At 46.9% G+C, this 12,689-nt stretch overlaps 1 long non-coding RNA gene across 2 annotated transcripts; it reads right to left on the bottom strand.

The window, feature by feature from the left end:
• Positions 1-458: 458 nt before the first annotated feature.
• Positions 459-9,528, bottom strand: LOC137422747 (uncharacterized). Of its 2 annotated transcripts, none has more exons than XR_013622064.1 (2): positions 5,267-9,528; positions 459-1,221 (listed from the first exon to the last, which is right to left on the bottom strand). It is a non-coding gene; the product is annotated as an uncharacterized LOC137422747 (long non-coding RNA). The 2 variants fall into 2 exon arrangements; XR_010983586.2 differs by having other exon boundaries at positions 8,220-8,866.
• Between the last annotated feature and the right edge of the window lie 3,161 nt (positions 9,529-12,689).

The raw sequence follows: 12,689 nt of genomic DNA, 5'->3' as shown, positions 1-12,689 counted from the left end.
ACCCTCAATCCTGTAAAAAAAATTAAAAACCTCTCCAGCCACAGTCCTTGAGCCTCCCCTACCCACCCACTGCCCTCCCATTCACTTTTTTCCAAGAAGACGGGCTTTTCAGACAATGGTCAGACTGGATCACATGCTGTATGATCAAGGACCACCACGAATGAATGAATGATCGTTTTAAGGCCATTTTCCCCGCTGGAGCAGGGGTTAGCCTTGCGTGCCCCATGACAATCATGGTTCCTTGTTTGAGGCAATGTTTTATGGCCGGATGCCCTTCCTGATGCCAACCCTTAGTCGCCTCTTACGATGCGCAGGGATACGGTGTACCTGTTCTAAATCTGGGTACACACCGGGATCAAAGACTACCATCAGGGATAAAATTGTTTATTGGTCGCAAAGACGACCAATTTGATGCAAACGAAGCACACGCACGCTGGTTCGGAAATAGCTCAAAAATGTACTTGAAGCAGTTTGTTTAATCAAAAAAATGTGACAAAAAAACAACTATACATTTAAAAGTTTACATTCAGGTTTCTATATTGTTCACCCAATTGTTCTTTTCCTAAAGTTACAGTCAATTACAACTAACTTCAAACAAAATGGAGAAGCAGGCAGTCGTGGAACCGTGCGAGCGAGGTTTAAAATTCCCCGCAAAGTTTAACATCAAAGGAATGACAAAATAACATTGAATGAACATCTTGTTCCCTTTTGAACAACAACCAATATGAACATGCATGTCAAATGTCTGCAAAAATAAAGCTTCAAGAAAATAACCACCTTTTCGTAAAACACCACAATTGATTAAACTGTTCAGTTAACTCAACAGGATGGCCAAAAGAATGGCAGGTTCGCCTGTTATCATTGCCTGATGTGAAATGCTTTTACAGCCTCGGCGCATAGGCCCAGATTATACTTACAGGCAGTATGAGGTTTGATATGAACCATCACGACCTGTTTCCCTGGTTCCAAAACCCACCACCACCACCACCACCTGCCTGGATTCAAAGCCACCCATAGATTGACCATATCCCGTCCCGGAGCCTCCACCCATCGACCTCGTGCTTCCGAAATCACTCGTACCACTGCCATGCATTCCTCCGTTGTCGCTCCCAAACCCACTTCCTTGCATTGCACCTCTCCCCTGAAAACCGAACTGGTTCGTGTTGAAGCGTCTTCCACCACGACCTCGTCCGTAGCTTTCACCTCCGCCTCCGAATCCACCTGGAATGTGCAGGAATAGCAATGCAAGTTTGATATGAACCTCCGTCGTCGTGTGGGTTCACAGAAACCGATAAATGTTTCAGGAGCAATCCTAAGAATTACGAAAACTATACAATAAAAACGACAAAGGTGCTTCTAATTCAACCCAAACTTTTGTACACCGCTCCTTTCCTATTCAATCTACAGCCGCTGCACGATGTCATCGCTGGGCACCGAAGGGGGCACTCTGCATATGTATGTGTCGGGGATCATGCTTGTGAAATTTCATGTTGATTGGATAAGGTTTGTTTTTCTATCCAAGATGGATGCCAAACCACCTAACCTACATCATCATCATTTTCAAGCTACAGTCACGTGAAAAAGTAAGTACACCCCATGTAAAGTTTTGCCTTTTCAACATATTTCAACATACAGCTATTTGATCTTCATTTCAACAATATTGACAGATAAAGGTGATATAATATAACAAATATCATGAAACATTTACATTTTGTAGTCCATTGTATAATTTAAATAAACATAAATGCAAATTTCGCATGTGGAAAAAGTAAGTACACCCTTGGCTCTAATAGGTGGTATTGCCCCCTTTGGCAGAAGCAACCTCAAGTAGGCGTTTCTTATAACTTTCTACCAGTCTCTGACATCGACTGGGAGAAATTTTTGCCCACTCCTCCATGCAGAATTCTTTCAGCTGTGCGATGTTTGAGGGGTTTCTTGCATGCACACTTTGCACAGCTCATTTCAAATCCGCCCACAACGTCTCGATGGGATTTAGATCCGGGCTTTGACTTGGCCATTCCAGAACCCTCCATTTCTCTCTTTTCAGCCATTCCTTGGTGGATTTACTGGTACTAGGGCATGCCCGTACTATATCTATATCTAAAATTATATCCCCCCCCTCTATTTACATGAAATGGTTTGGTCCAAAGCGAACGGCTTGCGAGTACGGTGACAATCCCCCCCCCTCTATTTACATGAAATGGTTTGGTCCAAAGCGAACGGCTTGCGGAGTTTGGTAAAGAAATCGCCATAGCATGCACAAACGCGCAGGAAAGCGAAAGAATCGCAAATTAGTTTTAATTAGTTTTAAAACATCGTTTAACGCCAACATAGCGGCAACATAGTTTGCCAACGTGAAATAAATGAATACGCTCTCAAATGTGCCGTCCGAGGCAGAGTCTGTTCGCCACGTTCGGCACACGTGATAGCTCGCTGCTCTCTGATTGGTTGAATCGTTTTTTGGACATAGCTCGGTAACTACTTCTCCGATTAATATGAAACCTTGAAAAGGCACATCCTCGGGTCCCCAGCAATATACCTGGCAAGTTTAAAGTATATCGGACCCGTGGTTGTCGAGAAACAGCGGTCACAGACATACATACATACATACATACATACATACATACATACATACATACATACACACAGAGATTACTGGAATTATAGATAGATGTTTAGGGTCATTGTCAGGTTGCAAGGTCCACCTTCGGTTGAGCTTCAACTTTCCGACAGATGGCCACACATTATCCTCAAGCACCCTCTGGTACGATGAAGAATTCATAGTGGATTATACGATGGTGAGCTGCCCAGGCCCTGATGCAGCAAAGCTGCCCCAAACCATAATGTTTCCACCACCATGCTTTACAGTTAGTATCAGGTTCTTGTGGTCAAATGCTGTCTTTGGTTTTCGCCAAACATGTCTTCTGGTACTGTGGCCAAATAGCTCTACCTTTGACTCATCTGTCCAGAGCACATTGTTCCAGCAGTGCTGGTCTTTGCCTCGGTGTTCATTGGGAAACTTTAGTCTTGCCCTGATGTTCTTTCTGGACAGCAAAGGTTTCCTCCTGGCACACCTCCCATGTAGATCAGATTTGTGCAGCTTCTTTCTCATGGTAGACTCGTGCACTTTGACATCAACAGTGGCAAGAGCGACCTGTAGGTCCCGTGATGACATTCTGGGATTCTTAGAGACTTCTTTCAGCATCTTGCGGTCTGCTCTCGGGCTGAACTTGCTGGGGCGGCCAGGCCTGAACAAGTTGGCAGTTGTTCGGAATCTTCTCCACTTGCAGATGATCTTCCGGACAGTCGAATGATTGATTTCAAATTGTTTGGAGATATTTTTAAATCCCTTCCCAGACTTGTAGGCATCTATAACCTTCTTTCTGAAGGCCTCGGAGAGCTCTTTTGATCTCGGCATGGTGACGCCGCACACTTCAACAACAAAGAGAAAACCAAACGAAATGTCTGAGGTTTAAATAAGACAGGTTCCTCCAAGGTCCTCTCTAACGATGTTCTAATCATTTGCACCTGAGCTGGTGCACCTGATTCTAAGTTTAGGTATTTGAAGGAGTGATAAATGTAGGGGTGTACTAACTTTTTCCACATGTGAAATTTGCATTTATGTTTATTTAAATTATACAATGGACTACAAAATGTAAATGTTTCATGATATTTGTTATTTTATATCACCTTTATCTGTCAATATTGTTGAAATGAAGATCAAATAGCTGTATGTTGAAATATGTTGAAAAAGTCAAAACTTTATCTGGGGTGTACCTACTTTTTCACGTGACTGTATATACAACAGTGGTGTTAGAAACCGCTTACACTATTGATGCAAAACTTTACAATTGTCATCTGAGATATAATTATTTAATATTTTCCTTCAATCCAATGGCCTCTAAAGGTGGTTTTAATCCAATATGACTGCCACACCATGTGACCGATGACGTTTTCATGATCAACTTTTAACTGCCATGCCTAGCCGATGACACATGTAATGTTCAGAGTCGATCGCTTTGGTGGCTTAGTCGAAGATGTTTTTTTTTGAGTTTTTGGTTAAATCCAATATGGCTGCCAAACCATGTGATCTATGATATAAATTTAATATTTCAATACAAATGGGTCATAGATCATTTGTATGCTATTTCAGATTTTTCGGATAAGGAATTCAATGAAAACATTTTTGTCTGGTATACCACTTAACCGACGAAGTCATCATTATTATGCTTTTGTTCCCCATTGGGAATACTTGACAATGTGCCAAGATTCAAATTTTTCCATTCAGCGGTTTCTGATTAATATTTTTAAATTATTTGCGCTTAATGAAAGATGGCGGCCATACCACGTGATCTGTGACGTCACAATTATCATAAAAACGTTCTGCATGAGTGTCCCTCCTACCCTGAAAGTTTTGTCTCAGTCGGATATGTGTTTGCTGAGAAAAAGGAGGTTTAGCCTGTATATCAGTGAGATACAAAACGTAAGTGTTCACCTGACGAAGATGTACTCAACCGAGCGCAGTTCTAATTGAATTGTTGTGCTTGTCCCGCTTCCTTTATCAGTTGTTTTCTGTCGCACAAAAGTCTCTGTTTCTGTGCTGGTGTGTTTGTCTTCTCTGTGTGGGGGCTTGGACTTGTTACCCAGTGCTCGCGAAGCGAAAAGCAGGGGTTAGGCATTCAGTTACGTACGTGTGCCGTGTCTGCATTTTAAAAATTCATTTTCTCGGCAACCGTTGGTCCGATTGACACGAAATTTTACCATAGGAGCGCCTCTGCGTGTAGAATTTCTTATTCATAATTATGACGTCATAGTTCACGTGGTACGGACGCCATCTTGGAAAAACGTTACACCTCTAAATTTCCTAAAACAGCTCAATGGGAAAAATGGAAACATGGCTCATTGTCAAGTACTCACCATGGGGAATAAGATATGTTCATGATGATGTAATCGGTGTCTTAATTATGACGTCATAATTCGACAAGTACAACACTTGATCTGATCAGTATGAAAAAAAAAAAAATTCCTCTGCAACTGTTAGTCTGATTGGCACTAATTTTTCAGAATATGAGCTGCTCCTGTGGAATTTAAAAAATGATAATTATGACGTCATAGGTCACGTGGTACAGGCGCCATCTTTGAAAAATCGAAAAAAGGTTGCACCTCTATATATCTCCGAAACTGCTCCATGGAAAAAAATTGAAACATGGCTCATTGTCAAGTACTACGCTTGGGGAATAAGATATGTTAATAATGTCATCGGCACCTTAATTATGACGTCATCATTCGACAAGTACAACGCTTCATTGTTGCGTTGTTTTGCTTCATCGAATCAACACTTGATTCGATCACAATGAATTTTTTTCTCTGCAATTCTTGTTCCGATTGACACGAAATTTTCACCACAGGAGGGCCTCCTCCTGAAGAATATTTTAATGATTATTATGACGTCATATGTCACGTGGTACAGGCGTCATCTTGGAAAAACTTCGCAGCTCTATATGTGACTGGCTTTGGCAAAAGCAGACACTTGGGGGCATTTCTCTTCGCGAGAAAAAGCCGAAGAGTCAAAATATGACCACAGGGACCAAATTGAGATTTTTATATGGACAGAAAGAGTAACTTCTCCAGATTATTATGCACCAAAACATTTTCCCAAGAAACAACAGAAAAGTTGTGAAATTCGACGACGAATCTAAAATGTCAGTCTCGAAATGTGCTCAGAAAGTCACGAAGATCGTGACATTTCGATGTTTTACGATGAGCCATGCATCGTAATTCGAAGGAGATCCCTGACATACATGTTTGGTTTGAATGAAAAGCACTACCTGTGCACATTATTTTTGCGTGTGAACTGTATTGTGAACTTTGAACCAAATTATCTCCGTTGATTAAACAAAAATATAATTGTCATTAAAATACCATAACTTCGTTAATTTTCATCTAATTCATCTAATAATGTATATATCAAATGAAAGAGAAAAGCATGGGGAATCAGATGACATCAAAATCTCAATTTTGATTTTTGCCCCTAAGTGTCTGCTTTTGCCAGAGCCAGTCACATATCTCTGAAACCACTCCATGGGAAAAATTGAGACCTGGCTCATTGTCAACTACTCCCCATGGGGAATAAGATATGTTAATGATGATGTCATCGGTGCCTTCATTATGACGTCATCATTCGACAAATACAACACTTATCCATCCGATCATTATGATTTTTTTTTTCAGCAACTGTTGGTCTGATGGACACGAAATTTTCACCATAAGAGCGCCTCCTCCTTTTGAATATTTTAATAATAATCATGACGTCATAGGTCATGTGTTAGTCCCCTTTCCCACTTTCAAGAATTTGGCGCCGATGTAACATTGTGGCAAGTCGTAGGGGAGACGTGGGAGTGTCGTAGATGTAATCGGGGGAAGTCCTGAGCAGTCGGGAAAGGCCGTAGTCATGTCGTGGGCACTTTTACGACGTGGCGCTAATTTTGAAATGTTCAAAAAATTTGCTCGGTCTTCATGGATCGTCATGTGTCGTAGCAATGTCGTAGTGGTGTCGTGACACGTCGTGTAAGTGTCGTGACGGTTTGTGACCATTCGAGGGAGATAGTGGTGCAGAAATCTGCCACGATTGAGGAAGATGTGTCACGATGTGCTACGAATGTTCACGAATGGTTACGGTATAACATGACACCAACACGACCACAACACGAACCGTTTAAGACAGAGCCACGATGAACGACGAAAATGTGATGTAAGATGATGCGGAAGCAAATAAACACGATGTTTCACGATGCCACCACGAGTCTGTCACGGCGATGCCAAGAAATCTACAAGACATGGCCACGATGTACCATGAAGTAGACCGATGAGCCACGAATGAACACGAAGTAGCCACGAACCCCCCAAGACACACACGAAATACCAAGAACCGCCACGATGCTGCCATGGCCAATCCACGACGCCGCCAAGATCACGTGACCACGCAGGTACTTGGGGGTTCGTGGCGAGTATATATACCGCCTCGTGGTCCGTCGTCACCGATAGCAAGCTATTTTCAAGCCGACTACAAGCCGAAATGCCACCACGGAGGAGTAGGAAGTAGGTTGTTAAACCCAGGATTCAAGTTGAAGTCCACTCTGAACCACCAACACCCGAATCAGACAATGATAAGGACGAGGAGGTCGAAGGAGCTGCCTGCAGAGCTCAGACACAGGATTGTGTCGACGCACAGATCTGGGGAAGCCTACAAAAACATTTCTGCTGCATTGAAGGTTCCCAAGAGCACAGTGGCCTCCATAATTATTAAAATGGAAGAAGTTTGGAACAACCAGGACTCTTCCTAGAGTGGCCGCCCGGCCAAACTGAGCAATCAGGGGAGAAGGGCCTTGGTAAGAGAGGTGACCAAGAACCCGATGGTCACTCTGGCTGAGCTCCAGAGATCCTGTGTGGAAATGGGAGAAACTTCCAGAAGGACAACCATCACTGCAACACTCCACCGATCTGGGCTTTTTGGCAGAGTGGCCAGACGGAAGCCTCTCCTCGGTGAAAGACACATGAAATGGCTTGGTTTTTGCTCTGATATGCATTGTCAGCTGTGATACCTTATATAGACAGGTGTGTGCCTTTCCAAATCATGTCCAATCAATTGAATTTACCACAGGTGGACTCCAATCAAGGTGTAGAAACATCTCAAAGATGATCGAGAGAAATGGGAGGCACCTGAGCTAAATTTCAAGTGTCAAAGCAAAGGGTCTGAATACTTATGTCAATGTGATATTTCATGTGACACCCAGGGGAGTCCAGGGCTCCTGGTAGTGTGTCTAGAGACTACACCACTTCTCCAATATGGGGTGGGAGACCCTAAATAAGTAATTTGATGGCAATTCCCCAAAGGTAAGTGTTCAATTAAATGAACAAACAGAGATTTCGAATTTATAGAATTTATTTGAAAGTTTGGTAGGAGAGCACAATACACCACTTTATTAAACTTGAGAATATCCCAAAAGACAAATAGCAGCCAAGAAATAAAACCTATCAAAAGAACAGCAGCTGACAGCACTGAACAAATATCTGTGAAGAAAACATAAAATTACCTTTCTCATACTTAAAAGCATCCCCAAAAGGGTTTAAGTTAACCCAACTACCCACCAATATAAATATACAAATCAACTATACACAAAACGCTAATTGTTTACACGACATAAAACAAGATCACATACCCTTTTCACAAGCGATCAGGGGTTACCCAGAACACGGTGGAAACACTCAACTGTACCTCTGCCGAGACAGTGAACACATAATGCGGTTACCATTTAACAACAGCGTCCGTATTCCATTCATACATAAAGAACAAAATGGCGTCGCATACTCGATGCAGGGCCTACCTTCGTCTGCCGGTTACATGCACACACCCACTGGACAGCCAAGACTTCACTGGAGAGTACCAAAACTCGGAAAGACACTTCTTGAGCCGATGCAACCAAGCACAGCACCTTAGCTGCGGCAACCAGCAAGTTTTATGGCCGAGGCCTTTTTTATTATAAAAAAAGGTAAAAAAAACACGCTCAAAATACAATCAATAAACCCATCACCATCACCACCACACAAGAACCCAGAAAAATCAAACCATTAATAAACCCATCACCATCACCACCACACAAGAACCCAGAAAAATCAAAAACCAAGAAATCAAAAGCCAGGAAACCAGATATCAAACAATAAATAAAGAGAGAAAGCAAACCAAAAGATCAAGAAAACGCAAGAAAGCAAGGTTCAAAAACCAAAATGAAAATCAAATCAAATTCAATAAACCATAAATCATAAAAACCAAAGTCCGTCATCCCTATCCCAAACCCCCAAAAACCCCTCTCCCACCCCAGGCAGCAGACACCTAACTCTAACTAACCAAAGGGGAGGGAGAAAGGAAAGAAGACCCTATCCCCCCTCCCACCCCCCCGAAAACAACCAAAGAAGGGACACCTTAAAACAATAAGGGTCAAGGGGCCTTTTTTCCTTTGCATACCGAAATCAACAACCGGCTGCTAACCGCAGCCGGGAACATGCAGCCACAAACACGTTGAGGGCTCGACCCACCGCTGGAAATAATAATGAAAGAAAATAAAAATCAAACCAAGGCAAAATCAAGATAAAACAAAAGGAAACCCAACTGCCCCCACCCTCCCCAGGCCGCGCCCCGGAGGGCCCACCCGGAAGATGCCCCACAAGGAAGGCCCCGGCTCCCTGAGCTGCCCACGAGGCGTGAGTGTCCCAATGAGAATCACCGCCCGACAGGGCCCGCAAGCACACCTGCCGGAGCACCCCCAACCTTTCCAAGCCCGGGCGGCAAGCTCGGTCAGGGACTACGGCTGCACATGACTGTCGCCCGCACATTTGGAAGTAACCTCCCGCGGGACCCCCCCCCCTTCACCACGGAAAAGCCCGGCCGTATTCTCCGCTCCAGGGAGGGCTTTACGACACACCTGACGCATCGTTGCGGCCAGCACCCCGCCCCGTCGCCCGCAGGCTGTCGCCAAGCCTGTACCTTTGGAGGCAGGATTGGGCCATGCCCCATATCTGCCCAGGATCCAACCATACCCTGGTATAGAAACCTCTGGTTCTCGCTCGCCACAAGACGGTCTTGATTATACAGACCGTTCTCCAGGCCTGCCTCCATTTGCGGACAGGCACTGGTTGTGGTAGGAGCCCGCTAAACGCAAAGACGTCCCGTCTGACCATCACCAGCCAAGGCACATAGCATTCGAGGAGGCCAGCCACAAGCGACCAGACCCCCTCGGCGACAGGGCAGTCCCAAAGGACATGCCTGACGGTTTCGTCCCCTGTGCATCGGGGTCGGGGACACTGGACCGACACGTTCAGGCCCCTCTGGAACTGAAACACCCGGACCGGAAGACACTCATGGGCGGCTTGCCACGCGACGTCCTTCTGGTCGTTGGCGAGACAGCAAGCCGAAACGTTCTCCCAAACCTTTCTCGCCGTACGTTCTGCGAGAGGCCTTCCGCGAAGGATACGCACCTCCCGTAGCACCTCCCTTGGGCGCAAGTGATCCAGGACCCGCGACAACTGCCAACCGATGGGCCGACAGGTCAACAGGCCCTGCTCCCGGGCGAACCCCTCAAACATCCGGAAATGCCCCGGACACGACCCGGAAAAAGGCCGAGACAGCGGGAGGGACCGCCCTTCCAACCGCGCGACGGACGGCCCCAGAAAGAAAAACAGAAAGTCCCGCGCCAGCCGGCGACCCGGGTCCTCAGACACGAATAACTCCATGAGAGTACATGCAAACGCAGACATACATACAAACACCGGGCAGGGGACACCCTTCCCACCCAAGGACGGGCTCATCTTCACGACCCTCCTACTCCTGCGCTCTGCTCGGGTACCCCAGAAGAAAGTGAAAATTATTCCTTCTAGAGCCCGTCCCACCGCAGGAGGAGGTGGGGAGATTCTCGCCAAATACAACAACTTACCGATCAAAACATTCTTGATAACTAAATTTCGCCCCTCCATGGTTAGGCGACGAGACCGCCAAGAAGCGACCTCCAATACCAATTCCCCAATGACCGTTCGCCAGTTCTCAGCGGCCACGCCGCCTGGGTCAAAGCAGACCCCGAGGATCTTTAATCGATCTCTCCGCTCCGTGTACGGGCAAGGGGGGCCGGAGCCCGTCCTGTGCCGACCAAAGTGCATGACCTCACTCTTCTGAGGATTGATTTTAGAAGAGGAGGCCAACCCAAAACGCTCGCAGAGACCCACCAGTCTGCACATGGCGACTGCATCGGTGACGAACACCGACACGTCGTCCATGTACAGACTCACCTTTAGGCGCTCCCCATGGGTTCCGGGAATCCACAACCCAGGGAAGGATGGGTCCGCTCGCAGTGCACAAGCAAACGGTTCAATACAAAGGACAAAAAGGACTGGTGACATTGGGCAGCCCTGCCTGACCCCAGAAGCGACTGGGAGGGCTCCCGAGAGGTGTCCGTTGACCAAAACACGGGCTTCAACGTCCCTATACATCAGGTCCACCCAATGCATCAAATTTGGCCCAAAGCCAAAACGGTCCAAAACGGCCATCATGTATTCATGTGACACTCTGTCGAAAGCCTTCTCCTGGTCCAAACTGACTATGCTCAGTGGGAGGCCTCTCTCCTCCGCTAGCTGGATCGCCTCTCGAACCAGGCCCAGGCTGTCGGACACTCTGCGTCCCGGAACAGCACAAGTCTGGTCCGGGTGCACGAGGTCCACCATGACACCGTGCACCCTCTTAGACAGCACCTTTGTTAGTATTTTGTAGTCGACATTCAACAAAGTGATCGGGCGCCAGTTGGACAGATCCTCCCGATCACCCTTCTTGTGCACGAGGTTTACGACGCCCCGGCGCATCGAATCTGGAAGCCTCGCAGAGGTGGCTAGCTCCCTCACTACCTGCAGATAGTCCTCGCCAAGGACGTGCCAAAGGCGGCGATAAAACTCCACGGGCAGGCCGTCGTCACCCGGGGTTTTATTCGCGGCCAAATCCCTAACAGCGGAGGTCAATTCCTCCAGGCTCACCGGCTCCTCCAACCGCTCCCGCTGTTCGGGGCTCAAAAGATTCCTCAGATGGCCGAGAACGTCGGCCATCTGGATTTGGTCAACCGGTCGTTTTTCAAAAAGCCTGGAGTAATAGTCCTCCACTGCTTCAGTAATTTGGTCCGGATCCGAAACACGGCCTCCCCCCACATTAACCTGGGCCAAACCGCCCCTCCGCCTGGCACATCGTTGAAAGAAGAATCTGGTACACCTTTCGTTCCACTCCAATGCCTGCACCTTGCTCCGGAAAATGACGGCCCTCGCCCTGGCTTCGAGGAGGCTAAAAATCCTCCCCTTCACCCGGCGGATTTTCTCTGACACGTCCCTCCCTTCGCAAAGTTTCTTATGCAGGCGCTGGAGGTACGCCTGCATGCGCTTCAAACGCTCTCGTTTCCCCGCGGCCCTCATTCGCCCGGCCGTTCGGAAAAACCCTATGGTCCTACGTTTCACCTCCTCCCACCAGGCTGCCGAGGTAGGGAAGAGGCACCTGACCGTTTCCCACTCCCTATACTTCCGAACGTAGGCACGCACTAAACTGTCATCCTGCAAAAGGTGACAGTTAAGCTTCCAGAGTCCAAAACACCGGGGACGCACCCCATTTAATTCAATACCCAGAGACAAACGACAGTGATCTGAAAATGCCACCGCGTGAAGTACCAGGTCCGGGTCGCCAAAATTTGGTGTCAAAAGAATGTAATCAATCCTAGCCCGACTGGTACCAGCCGCATCGGTCCGGGTGACCTCATTCCTTTCCGCACCCGTGTCCCTCAACCTAAAATCCTGAACAAGCCCTTTAAGGGCCCGCGCCGATGACTCCAGGGGCAACCTGTCCAAACTTATATTAAAATCTCCCCCGACGATCACGGGGCCTGAGGTGGAGAGGAGGGGCCCCAACTGGCGCAGGAGCTCCACTCTTTCTCCCACCGTCGTTGGAGCGTACACATTGACCAAGGTCAGTGGGGTCGAGGAAACCACCACCCTGAGCACGGCCAATCGCCCCGGGATAATTTCTTCTAAACTAAGGACCTCGACATTCGGGCTCTTAATAAGGAACCCTAATCCTGCCGCCCTATTAGTGTAGCTGCCGGACCAATACGACT

Source organism: Myxine glutinosa, chromosome 1, assembly GCF_964187855.1.
Source record: "Myxine glutinosa chromosome 1, kmMyxGlut1.1, whole genome shotgun sequence".
NCBI lineage: Eukaryota > Metazoa > Chordata > Myxini > Myxiniformes > Myxinidae > Myxine > Myxine glutinosa.
Note: the sequence above shows the minus strand (reverse complement) of the source record. Positions and strands in the feature narration are given on the sequence as shown.